General features: G+C 43.3%; 1 long non-coding RNA gene across 3 annotated transcripts; it reads left to right on the top strand.

The window, feature by feature from the left end:
- Positions 1–6,747: 6,747 nt before the first annotated feature.
- LOC142291129 (uncharacterized) lies at positions 6,748–12,165 on the top strand. 3 transcript variants are annotated; one of them, XR_012750440.1, is made up of 4 exons: positions 6,748–7,040; positions 9,175–9,334; positions 11,759–11,792; positions 12,044–12,165. It is a non-coding gene; the product is annotated as an uncharacterized LOC142291129 (long non-coding RNA). The 3 variants fall into 3 exon arrangements; XR_012750439.1 differs by lacking the exon at positions 11,759–11,792; XR_012750438.1 differs by having other exon boundaries at positions 11,759–12,165.
- The last annotated feature ends 300 nt before the right edge of the window (positions 12,166–12,465 follow it).

Here is a 12,465-nt window from a genome sequence, read left to right as displayed (position 1 = left end):
ACGCGCAGCAACCGTTTGCAGATATCTGTGAGACCGGTCAGTGGTTGCTGCATTGTTGGGCCGTTTGAGCTGCCCAACAGACCAAGCACTTAGTGAGTGCGAAGTATGTCGGGCAGATGGTGCAGGAACGTGAATCAGACTTGCACAACCACTGATGGGGCCACCGAGTAGGGAATGCGCCCACCATGGCTGCGTATGGGTGACACTGCTTAGTGGCTATTTGCCGTATTTACATGTGGCAACAAACTATCGGACAAATTCAGTCCAGACGATTCAACTTATAAGTGGTGTCTAAGGTTACCCTCATTCAAACTGCAGTAATAGTTTCCTTTAAATGATGTAAAGTATCTTTATGCTTTACAGTTTTCAGAAACGCGTGTCCTGGCTATCACATTGTCACAAGTTTCCTCAAAAGACAGACCTTTAATGTATGTAAGAATGTTCCATAATTACCTTGAGGAGCTCAGTTTCATCGACTGGGCTGCCCTTGACCGTCTTGTAAAGCCAGGTGGAGAGCCTAAACCTGTCCTGAAATAAAAACATGAATATTAGAGCTCTCAATGAGTGTACCCATTAGCTTGGCATCACAGTATAGAAGTAAATGTATACTAAGGCTATGTGCCCACGGGGACAGTGTCCTGCGGATATATCTGCAAGACATTCCGCAGGAGCTCCCAGAAATCCGGAGCACAACTTTTCTCTGTTTCAATGATGCGGAATGTCCTGCGGATATGGTGCGGGCATTCTGCATTGAGGACACAGGACCATGGCTTCGGCACTGCATCCTGAGACCAACTTATGGTTGAAGTGGATGAAATATACCGCCAATCAATATAATAAGTCTAATTGCTTTGTCTGTGCAGGGGCGAGACCCCACCTAGGATCTGTCCCTCTAGATCTTCCCCCAGATGTGGAAAAATGTTTCCTGAGTCTGTTCACTAACAAATCCCTTAGTGAATTAAATTGTGAAAACTGGAAAAAGTACCCCATAGTCACAGACACACCTAACCCAGGTCAAGGCATCACCATATATCCAGGAAAATACATCTGTTATACTAGCACTGAGGGGAACACATTTGTGGGTAATTTCAGAGGGATATTGCAGCAGATATAGTAATGCCACCAGAGAGGACCTGGTCAACCAGACCCAGTCCATTTCTGATGTCTTCTGGATATGTGGGGACATGAAGATCAGAACTCATTTAGAAGGTGAATGGATGGGGGAATGCACACTAGCCAAAGCCATAATGCCCTTCTACATAGCAGCAGAAGGTGAATGGATGGGGGAATGTACACTAGCCAAAGCCATAATGCCCTTCTACATAGCAGCAGAAGGTGAATGGATGGGGGAATGCACACTAGCCAAAGCCATAATGCCCTTCTACATAGCAGCAGAAGCAGAGGAAGCCCTAACGTCAGAAGAGCTACACAGAACAAAAAGAGAGACAAATCCTGAACCCAAAGGCAGTTTTGACCCCCATGTTTACATTGATGCTATAGGAGTCCCAAGGGGGGTACCAGAAGAATTTAAAGCCAGGGATCAAGTCAAAGCAGGTTTTGAGTCATTCATACTACCTCTAGTGACCATAAATAAAAATGTAGACTGGATCAATTACATCTATTATAACCAACAAAGATTTGTCAATTACACTAGAGAAGCTCTTCAAGGTTTGGCTGATCAGCTAGGCCCTACATCAATAATGGCATTTCAAAACAGAATGGCCCTTGACATGATACTGGCAGAGAAAGGAGGTGTTTGTAAAATGGTGAAATCCGCGTGTTGTACCTATATTCCAGACAATACGGGTCCCACTGGGAAGGTTACGGTAGCCATAAAAAAGCTAGCTTCTCTACAAAAAGAATTAAAAAGGAATTCAGGTGTAGAGGATCCCTGGGACCAATACTTCTCATGGATGAAGGGATGGCAGAGGTGGCTAGCTCAGATAGGCATAGTGATCCTTGTTGTCTTAATTGTTGTAGCTATTGTTGTTTGTTGTGTTTTTCCCTGCATAAGGAAGATGATCGAGAAAGGAGTAGAAACGTCAGCCCCCACTTTCCTAGCTCAGGAGGTTAGCTATTCTGTAGATATAGAGCAGCTAGGCCCCCTTCAGTCTTTCACAGTCCCCAGCTAGGCAGTCAGAGTAGGGCGAGTACATCAGGCTCCAATCGAAGTCTGTACCAATGGGGGCAAAGGCTGAGCATTGCTCGTATAGCGGGCAGCAAAAAGAAAAGAGTTGCAGCCAGGTATTGGAGACTGATGGGTTAGGAGTAGGGTCAGAAGGTTAAAGTATTTAGGGGGGACTGTTGAGGAGGACCTTTACATCAAATACTTAATTAACCTCTTGACAAGGGATTGTGGGACATATGATGTTTTGCCTTACATAATTCAGGTTTCAGATTATGCATGACACAGATATAAAGATGGCCGCTATTTCCTGTTATCCACACCTTGCTTGGAATGCAAGGAATGTCCAGATGAAAGAAGACCTCCATTTAAGGGAAAGACTCCTTGGTCAAGCTAGAAGACATCACAGACCAAACAATCAGCATGGATCCACTAAATGACGTCCCTCCCATCGTCATGGTTTCATCCACTGGAGTCAGACCCGCCCATCAACAGCAACACGGATCTCCCCATTGGCTAGCTCATGAACTGTCCCACTAAATGGGCATATCTGAACTTGTGTACGCCCCTAGCCTATATCAAGAGGACGCATGAGTCTCCTCAGTCTGTTTGGTGCCATTTTCTACTGTGACCAAGAAGAGACTTCATATCCGACTGTGTCTGGTGTGAATTCTTTTATGCATGCACTTGGCCCATATCAATTCGGCCAGGCAGTAGGCAACTAGTGATCTCTGGTTAAGAGTTCACCCTAACACTGCAGTGATGGGTGAGTTCATACTTACCTCCATCACGCAGCACCTCGCTTTCCAGCGGCCGGGTCACTCTGTCAGCGTCTTCACTGTGCACAGGAGAAAGTGGGCGGGCCTGAACTAGCTCCGGCTGTCACATGACCGGAGCTCGTGCAGGCCCCCCCCACCTCCTCCTTCCTGTACCTGGATCAGCTACGCTGCTGAGCACCGGACGGAGAAAGTGACTCCGGTGTCTGCTATCAAGGCATAAGTAAGTATAGGGGACCCTGCGGAGAAATCTGCAGGAATAATTGACATGCTGCAGATTATTCCGCACGAAAATCCGCACGATTTCCGCTGCGGAAAAATCCGCAGCGTGGGCACAGCATTTCCCAAATGCCATAGAAATGGCTGGGGAGTAGCTGTGCTGCAGATTTCTGGAAAATCCACGGCTTTTCCGCGAGAAATCCGCGGCAAAATCCGCGCATTTTCCGCAGCGTGGGCACATAGCCTAACTGTCCAGTCAGAGGTTCCCCAGTACCCTCTTCTGCAGCCCTTTAGAAGTGTTAGAAATCAAATATTAGTGTTTGTTACAAAGCAGGTTTGATTTTGTATTTTACAATTAAATACCTTGATGTGCTGGCTTGTGCTTCCTGCATTTCTTCATTCCATGATCGTAGGACTAGCGAGTGGCCATGACAGATGTTTTCCAGAGTATTTTCTCGGTAATTTCTTTCCGCTGTCTCATTAGAATGGCCTAGATACCTGGCAAAGATGTTTTTCGTGGTCTTTCAATTTTGAGATGGTCCATGATTCAATTACCTTCCTAATCATCTTGCTGGTGACAAGGGGAAGACTAAACCTAAAATATAATGTAGAAAATCAAACCTATAGCTATGCACATAGACTTTCAGAAAGATTTTAGACTTTCTAAATCTTACTTTTTATGGTAATGCATAAGGTCATTAGAGACATTGTGGATAGGCTCCCCTGAGCTAGATAGGAAGAATGTATTTGCTGAGTTTGGCTTGACCATATTGGGTCGCACTTTCTCAAAATACACCTTTAACCACTGTAAAAGCAAAAACAAATACAAACATGGTAAGATGGAAAATCCCAGAGTCCATCACCTGGAGGAAAGGAAATCTTACTTCTTCTTCAGTTGGAGTAAGCGCAAAGCAGGCGACTTGTTGTGCAGAGGTCTTGTGTGCTTTCACCCCAATGACAATGAAGTCTTGCCCCTCATATCCGTAAGGCAACCTCCTGGTCCACTCTGACACCTGAGAGTGAAGGTAAAATATATCTTTGTACCGTGTTAGCCAGTAGAGATAAAAAATTATTTAAAAGAACTGAAGTCCTCAGTGGATGATACCTTTTAATGGCTAACTGAAAAGATGGTAATAATAGCTCGAAAGCTTGCTAGTATTACCATCTTTTCAGTTAGCCATTAAAAGGTATCAACCACTGAGGACTTCATTTCTTTTAAACATTTTTTTACCTTAGAGTGAAGACAGTTGAGAAAGGTTAAGTGACAGGTGTCATTTAAGAAGATGAGTCAGAGGTGATTTACTTACTGTGAAATTCTTTATTACACCTGGCCGTTGTCCTTGCTTTAAAACCAGTAGGGTCTCCAAGTAATTCAAGACGTTTAGTTGCATTCTGAGAACATATTCTTGTAGGTTTTACTGTACCCTTCTGAGGATAGGCTTTTCCATTGACATTATGTACAGAGATGAGGTCAGAGTAGAGAAAATTTTCCACCTCTTGCTGAGCCAAAAGTTCAGTTTCTGCCTCATATTTGTCTTTGAACTCCACAGGGCTGCTAGATAAATGGAGATCATAACTGTCCCAGAGAATACTTGCTTTTCCATCAGATCCATAATTGAATGATACAGACTTGTCCAGAGTGCCCTCTTCACCATTTAGTGGCTCTTTGGTGGTTTGCACACCACGATCCTTCACCACCACTTTCTTTTTCACTGCACTACTGATCCCGGCACTCATCTGCATATCAAAAGGATATGGAAATTCCAGCCACAGATGGATTGGGCCCACTAGATAGTAGAAGGGTTCAGAATCTAGTTTATAACTTGCGTGGCTGTCTTTTACACCCGGGCTTTCTGGGATGGGCAAATACATAGTCTCCTGCTCTTCCTCTGACATTATGCAGGCTGTATCTTCAGATACTGATGTATCATGGAAAACCATTTCATCAGCGATGCTATATGAAGGCAAGGGTGGAAGCAAGACGTCACTCTCCACTGTCTTCCCAGTAACAGGTGGCATATAAGAATGGTCAATGTCTTCCATGCTCCATTCATAGTACATGGCATCCACGTAACTGAAGAGCTCAATTGCAGTGTTCAGTAGGACACACTTTAGAAGCTGGTTTGAAGAGAAACCAATCTTCAGTAGAGAGTCTAATATGCCAGCCATTGTTACCTGCCACACACCACTCCTATACCTATGGATGATACCTTTTAATGGCTAACTGAAAAGATGGTAATAGCTCGAAAGCTTGCTAGTATTACCATCTTTTCAGTTAGCCATTAAAAGGTATCAACCACTGAGGACTTCATTTCTTTTAAACATTTTTTTACCTTAGAGTGAAGACAGTTGAGAAAGGTTCAGTGACAGGTGTCATTTAAGAAGATGAGTCAGAGGTGATTTACTTACTGTGAAATTCTTTATTACACCTGGCCGTTGTCCTTGCTTTAAAACCAGTAGGGTCTCCAAGTAATTCAAGACGTTTAGTTGCATTCTGAGAACATATTCTTGTAGGTTTTACTGTACCCTTCTGAGGATAGGCTTTTCCATTGACATTATGTACAGAGATGAGGTCAGAGTAGAGAAAATTTTCCACCTCTTGCTGAGCCAAAAGTTCAGTTTCTGCCTCATATTTGTCTTTGAACTCCACAGGGCTGCTAGATAAATGGAGATCATAACTGTCCCAGAGAATACTTGCTTTTCCATCAGATCCATAATTGAATGATACAGACTTGTCCAGAGTGCCCTCTTCACCATTTAGTGGCTCTTTGGTGGTTTGCACACCACGATCCTTCACCACCACTTTCTTTTTCACTGCACTACTGATCCCGGCACTCATCTGCATATCAAAAGGATATGGAAAGGGTCTCCAAGTAATTCAAGACGTTAAACTGATGTTCCCTTTTTTTGCCACCAGACTTGATATATCTCAATGATTTCAAAAAGGATGGCTTGGCCACTTCCAGAATCTTCAGATAGTGTGCTGGTGGCAAATGCGACTATGTTAATGCATCAAATCTAAGATGGATAAACCATATGAGTGTTACATTCGGCCATGTGAAAACCCTGGGGACAAAAGAGTGATTGTAACCAAATATACACAAATTCATATAAGCTGATAACTCGCCTGTTGCTGACCACCTCCTGAGAGACACCTTTTGCCAGCATGGTCTGGATATCCTTGGTCACACCTTTAAATATTTTGAAAGCTTTATACAGCTGCGGGTTTTCATGTGCCAAATTGGTTCCTCGTAGCTGATAACGCACAAATCTCTTAAGGTGTTTTAAATAATTGCATGCCGTCTGGCTTGAGAGCCCGACTTCACGCAGTTTGACAAAGAAAGACTGTGTGAGTTTGGATTTCGTGAAGGACATTAAGAAGGCACAGTCATTGTTCATGTAATATAGAAATCTTGAGACGTCTGCAACCTCTTGGTTCACCTTCTTTACTGAGAAGTTTTGAGGATTATTTAAAGAAAAACCTTTCAGAACTGGATGTTCCTCTTTAAAACGTTTATACAAACCAGCTTGCTTCATTTTTTGTTTTAGTCATGTCCATTTTATCTTTAGAACTCTATAATATTGGTTGAAAGAACAACAGTTAAGACTTGTTATATTTTACAGTTTACGAGAAAGACTGTGCATGTTTCCTGACCTGTTCATATCCTCATCAGAGGAGACAGCGGATTCTTGCTCCTGCTCAGCGGATTCTTGCTCCTGCTCAGCGGATTCTTGCTCCTGCTCAGCGGAGACAGCGGATTCCTCACCGGATGACTCTTTATCCTCTTCATCACTCTGGTCTTCACTAGAATCTTAAACAACTTGGAAGTCTTTTGACGCTTCAAGATCCATTCTCTCTGGGACCGTGAGGACTGGACTACCCACAATCACCTCTTCAAATTCCTTGACTTTACATACTGGTGAGTTATCTTGCTGCATCAGCCCGGATGTGGATGGATCCTCTTGTTCAGTCCTAAAAAGGACAATGTGACCTGTTAATGCTTAGTTACATGCGAGTATATTATAATGAAAAGATTAAGCAAACTCACTCTACAGGCAATCTCTGGGAGTCTTCTTTATAAGGGGCGGTTTCAGTTGAATGAGCACAGGAGGGTACGGTACTAGCACTGGGAGGAGAGAAAGCAGTATTTGTATGTGTGACACACACACACACACACACACACACACACACACACCTCTCTTTTTCTTGGACAACTTCAGTCTCCTCCTCACATTCCCCCACAGGTGCTTCGTAAGTGCTACTGGCCCCTGCATCCTGCTGCTCCTGAACTTGGACAGTACTGTAAATTAAAAAAAGCCACCTGATTACAGGACATGCATATCAAATAGTGATGAGCGATCCTAGTTTAGATGGGGTGAAAAGCATCGACCTCCATCTGACCGAGAATCGAGGATCGGCCCTAAACTCTAAATGCAAACCAAAGCACTGGATCCATCATTAAGTTGGGTCCATCATATTGTTAAAGGCTAATATTACACATATACAAAGTCATAAGTTTTATCCAAAACTTTGATAGACAAAAGTGGAGCCTACCTGGCCGCAATTGGCTTGTGGAGTATGAGGTACCCTCTTTCCTCCAGGAAAGAGATTGTGTTCTCTGGTGTTTTAAAGGCCAAAATATCCTCATATTCCATGGTTGTCCCTTTGGATGCAATGTTGCGAAGAGTGTCCCTTGCATCAGTCAGAGTAGCTGTCCTCTCCTCGGCAGAATTGTGCTTCATGCAATGTCGCTCGAGATGTTTGTCCAGTCGGTCTGTTACTATATAGCAAACTGGGCAGGTCAAGTGCATCCTCGTTGGACCGCTAAAAACAGTGGTATAAGACTTGTGATGCTCAGTGCAACTACTGTCAAAGGGAATACAATGTACACATTCATAAAGCGCTCAGAAAGTTGTAGACATGCCAAAATAGTACACTTCACACCACAATGTAACCCATATAAAGTTCCATGTGGTGTAGATACAGAATCACTGTCACGAGACTCTGCATATTGCATTGTGTAAAGTAATGTAGCCATAGAAAGACACCCGGAAGTGAATAAAAGAAATTATGCATATTGGCAAATGTCTGACACACATTGGTAGGTAATGTACCTGCGCACAGCAGCCGGTGGCTCCACGACAGCCGGGGATCTGTATTCAAAAACACACCATGTGAAAATAAAACCTAGCCTGTAAGAATCATATCTACCAGCCTCTCTACCTGCAATAAAAACAGTCCTAACACTTTTACAGTGAGAAAGTAAACATATACCACATGAATTTTGAGGTTGTGTTTTCAAAAAGACATAGGACTTGCAAAGTTCCCTGAAAAAGGCTATAAGACCCTTTGCTTTGCAATATGCTTTACCCCTCAAAACAACAAATGCATACTGGTCCTTTAACAGACCACATCTAATTTACCCTTTTAGGGGGCAGCAGTAGCCCTGCACACTGTCAAAATCAGCATATTAAAGACAAAGTATTATAGATTATACTCACACATCCACATCAATGTTAGCTGGCTCCATTCCAACAGCTTTGCTCTACACAATCACACTGCAGACAACCTGATATATAATGTATTCACACAGACCAATCAGATGCAGGGAGTGTGCTATGAACTTGTAAATCAGTCTAGAGGTTGAGCCTTATGAATGCTTACAGATGGGACACACTATTATCACACAAAATAGTTACTAAAGCATAATTTGTTTCAGCAGTGTGCTCTTAAACCAAGTTACTCTTGGTAGTAGTAGTAGTTTTATGTGGCCCCCATATAGCATTATGTGGGGGTGCATAATGCATAATCAGGCCACATAAAACTGTGGGGTGCATAATGCTAAATGGGGCTGTGTAAAGCTGAAAGTGATGAATAGTTGTATGAAGGCTGCATCCCCGGTATATGTATCCCCCCCCACCCCAGGACCTCTGCCAGTGCTGCCTGCATGCAGACTCCAGCGTCCACAGTATGTGTGTGCCCCGCGGCGCCCTCAATTTTAAAATACAATAATTTGCTTATTCATTTTTATTTTTATTTTTTTCTTCAAGTAGGTAACCTACCAACTTGGGGTGAAGGGGACGTTATTATCGAGGGACACTTCTCTCTCCTTTTCCCGCATCCATGAAAATGTAGGACTATTGTCTTAATTATCTGAGCTGTCTTCTTTCATGTGGCTGGGGAGGACCGCGTGGAGCATACCTCCTGCGTCTGGTGAGTATGATTGTGGGGTCTTCTGTCTTTTGTTTGTCTTTTCTTTCTTCTCTGTTGGCTTTCCTGCAATACATTTGTTCTCGCATATTGATTAAAATCTGCAAGAGAAAAGGCATTAAAAAATGCAACGTGTGTACGGGGCCTTAGAGGTCATCCCACATATATACATTAGGGCCTGTGCACATGGTGCAGTTATCGTGATTTTTTTTTTCTGTTTTCTGTCTTGCAGATTTTAATAAATATGCAATGAAAAATGCATCTGAGCAAAGTCTATGGGAATCCTGAAGTGCTGTGCACACGTTGCAAATTTTCTTTGGTGCAGATATTTTCTGCACCAAAATCTGCACAAAGAATGAACACTTCAATTGTTTCAGCATTTTTTCCAGCATTTGTCCTTATCTCCATTCTATTAAAAAAAAAAAATGCATGAACGCTGCCTTTAGCTGCAGGGATTCTCCTGCCAAAACATGCAGTTTTATGTGCAGAAAAAAAAATCTGCAGCGTGTGCACATAACCTTAAAGTATGTGCCCACGATTAGGACCCGCTGCGTCCTGAACGCGGCGAGTATCCTCCGCCTGATCGTGGGCACAGGCCGCTGCAGTCTCTGGTTTGTCTTTTTTCTCTAGGAAGAACGCCTGCGACTCCGCCGCAGAGAATTGATATGCAGCAGCTCAATAAGCCACACCGCAGGTCAGTTTTCGCTGCAGGCCGCACATTTACAGTGGACACGAATTTCTAGAAATCCATCCACTGTGATTGTAGTAATAATCTTTATTTCTATAGCGCCAACATATTCTGCAGCGCTTTATAGTTCAGGAGGTTCATATATTAGGGCAGGGGGCACAAAAACAGTAAAATACAGCACCAGCAAGGCCTATGTGTCTGAGACTGTTTTTGTGCCCCCTGCCCTAATAGCTAGGCTGTAATAAAGAATCTCCTTAGGCTGCGTGCCCACCATCAGTGTTAGCAGCGTTTTGGATGTAGTATGCTTGAGCTGTGTGCAAAATGCTGCAATGTACAGTACAAGCACAGTGGATGGTATTGGTAGAAATCCTGTGCCCACTGTGCATGCACGGCCCGCAGCAAACACTGACCTGCGGTGCGGCTTTCCGAGGCCACAAAATGTCAATTATTTGCTGTGGAGTCGCATAAGGAGAACACAAGCAGGAGACCGCAGCGCACCGAACCCTGATCGTGGGCACGAGCAGCTGCGTTCTCCTGTGGAGGAGACTTGTGGCCCCGCAGGTCAGAATGCCCATCCGTTACAGATGGAAGATAAATAGAAATCTGTTAACGTATCTTTCCTCCATAGACTCCCATTTGAAAAAAAACGGATTTTGCAGAAATCATTTTTCCCAGCAGATGATTACAGGACATGTGGACTCAGCCTAATTCTGCCTTATGTGGCATTTCTTGTTCACAACCCCCCTCAGCTCTCATAAAGAACAACCATCAGTATAAATCTCAGCTTAAAACGCCATGCATAGCCGGGCACCGATCTCCTGACCTGTGCCTCATCCTCGTATATGCTATGAAGCTGCTGAGGTTAGGAGACCATGGCCAGACCATGCACTGTCCAGGTGTAGACCAGTTTTCACCGACTGCTGAATGAGCCTTAAAGTGAATCTGTCAGTGGGTTTTTTTTTCTCCCCCATCTGAGAGCAGCATAATGTAGAGACAGAGACCCTGATTCCAGCGATTTCACTTACTGAGCTGTTTGCTGTCATTGTGATTAAAATCAATGTTTTCACTGCTGCAGATCTAGCAGTTATACAGAGCTCATGAATATGCTGGACTACCTGTAGCATGCCAAGTAGTCCTGTAATAATCTCCTGCTGATGAACCTGTGATATCAAAACTACACTGAGCAGCTCAATAAGTGACAATCGCTGGAATCAGGATCTCTTCCCCTACGTTATGCTTCACTAAGATTAGGTGTTAAAAACCTGGTGACAGATTCCCTTTAAAGGGGTTGTCAGGTCTAAATCCACAAGTCTGCATTATCAGAATTTGGTTTCAATTAGTTTAAAAACCTGTAGGACACATTCCCTTTTAAAGAAAAAAAAACAGATATACCAAAAATAAATGTATACCAAAGAAGTTCCACACCCATGCTGCAAGGCAAAGCCCCCAAGGCTCCAGGCCGCGCCACCCCGCCGACACCACACCACCACAACAGCAGCCACCACACAGCACCAGCACACAGTGAGAGGAGCTGTGCACTCACCTCCCACTGGCTCCCATATGTGAACTGGGAGCAAAAAGAAGGCTGACCCCTCTTGCAGTCTCCTGCTGATTAAAATCACCTGTGCCAAATGGGGAAAGTGCAGATCCAAGCAAAAAAATCCAGCAGATCCAGCGCTTTGTTGCTGCGGCGGTAGTCAGGATATAAACTTTTTTTTATGTGCTTTAATATCTTAAAGATGCCCTGGAGGCCCGGGACAAGATGATGGAACAGTAAGTAAATGCACAAAGCTACATTAAGAATAATTTTACATGGGATCATCTGTCAGGCTTTCACCCACCTGACAAATCATCCCATGCAGTTGGTCGCAAATTGTGGCTGTGTAATTACACAGTGACCATTAACAATAGTGAATTGGGGGTGGGACCTTTGTAGGTTCAGTTAGTTGGCTTGTGTAAAGATGCCTTTATAGTATACAGCATTGTGCAATATTTTTTAGTTTTATTTTTTTTTCTCCCCACAGAATGCAAGGTGCAAGTACCGTATGTTACGGTCCACTGGAATGATGATGCTAAAATGTTTTTGTTTTGTTTTTTTAAACATTAAAATTTTATTGAAATATAAATTTTGTTTTCTATAATAAAAAAATGTCAAACGGTTTCAAAATTTTGTCTTGTTAATTTTAGTACGAGGGGCTGCTGATAAGTCTTTGGCTTTACCCAGAAAGAAATGAAATAGGATGATGAAACTTTACATTTATTCCACATACTCTCCACTGCTGACAACACACTTCTTACATTGGTATTCCTGGTTCTGTAAGCCTAGCAAAAAAGAAAGATTCCAGTTGTGCCTCATACCAGGCATCCGTAGCAGCCATAGCATCAGAAATGGTGTTAAATTTAGTACCTTGATGTGTTTCTTCAGCTTTAGAAACAGATGATAGTT

This window comes from Anomaloglossus baeobatrachus, chromosome 2, assembly GCF_048569485.1.
Source record: "Anomaloglossus baeobatrachus isolate aAnoBae1 chromosome 2, aAnoBae1.hap1, whole genome shotgun sequence".
NCBI lineage: Eukaryota > Metazoa > Chordata > Amphibia > Anura > Aromobatidae > Anomaloglossus > Anomaloglossus baeobatrachus.
The sequence above is the reverse complement of the archived record's forward strand: the minus strand, read 5'-3'. Positions and strand labels throughout refer to the sequence as shown.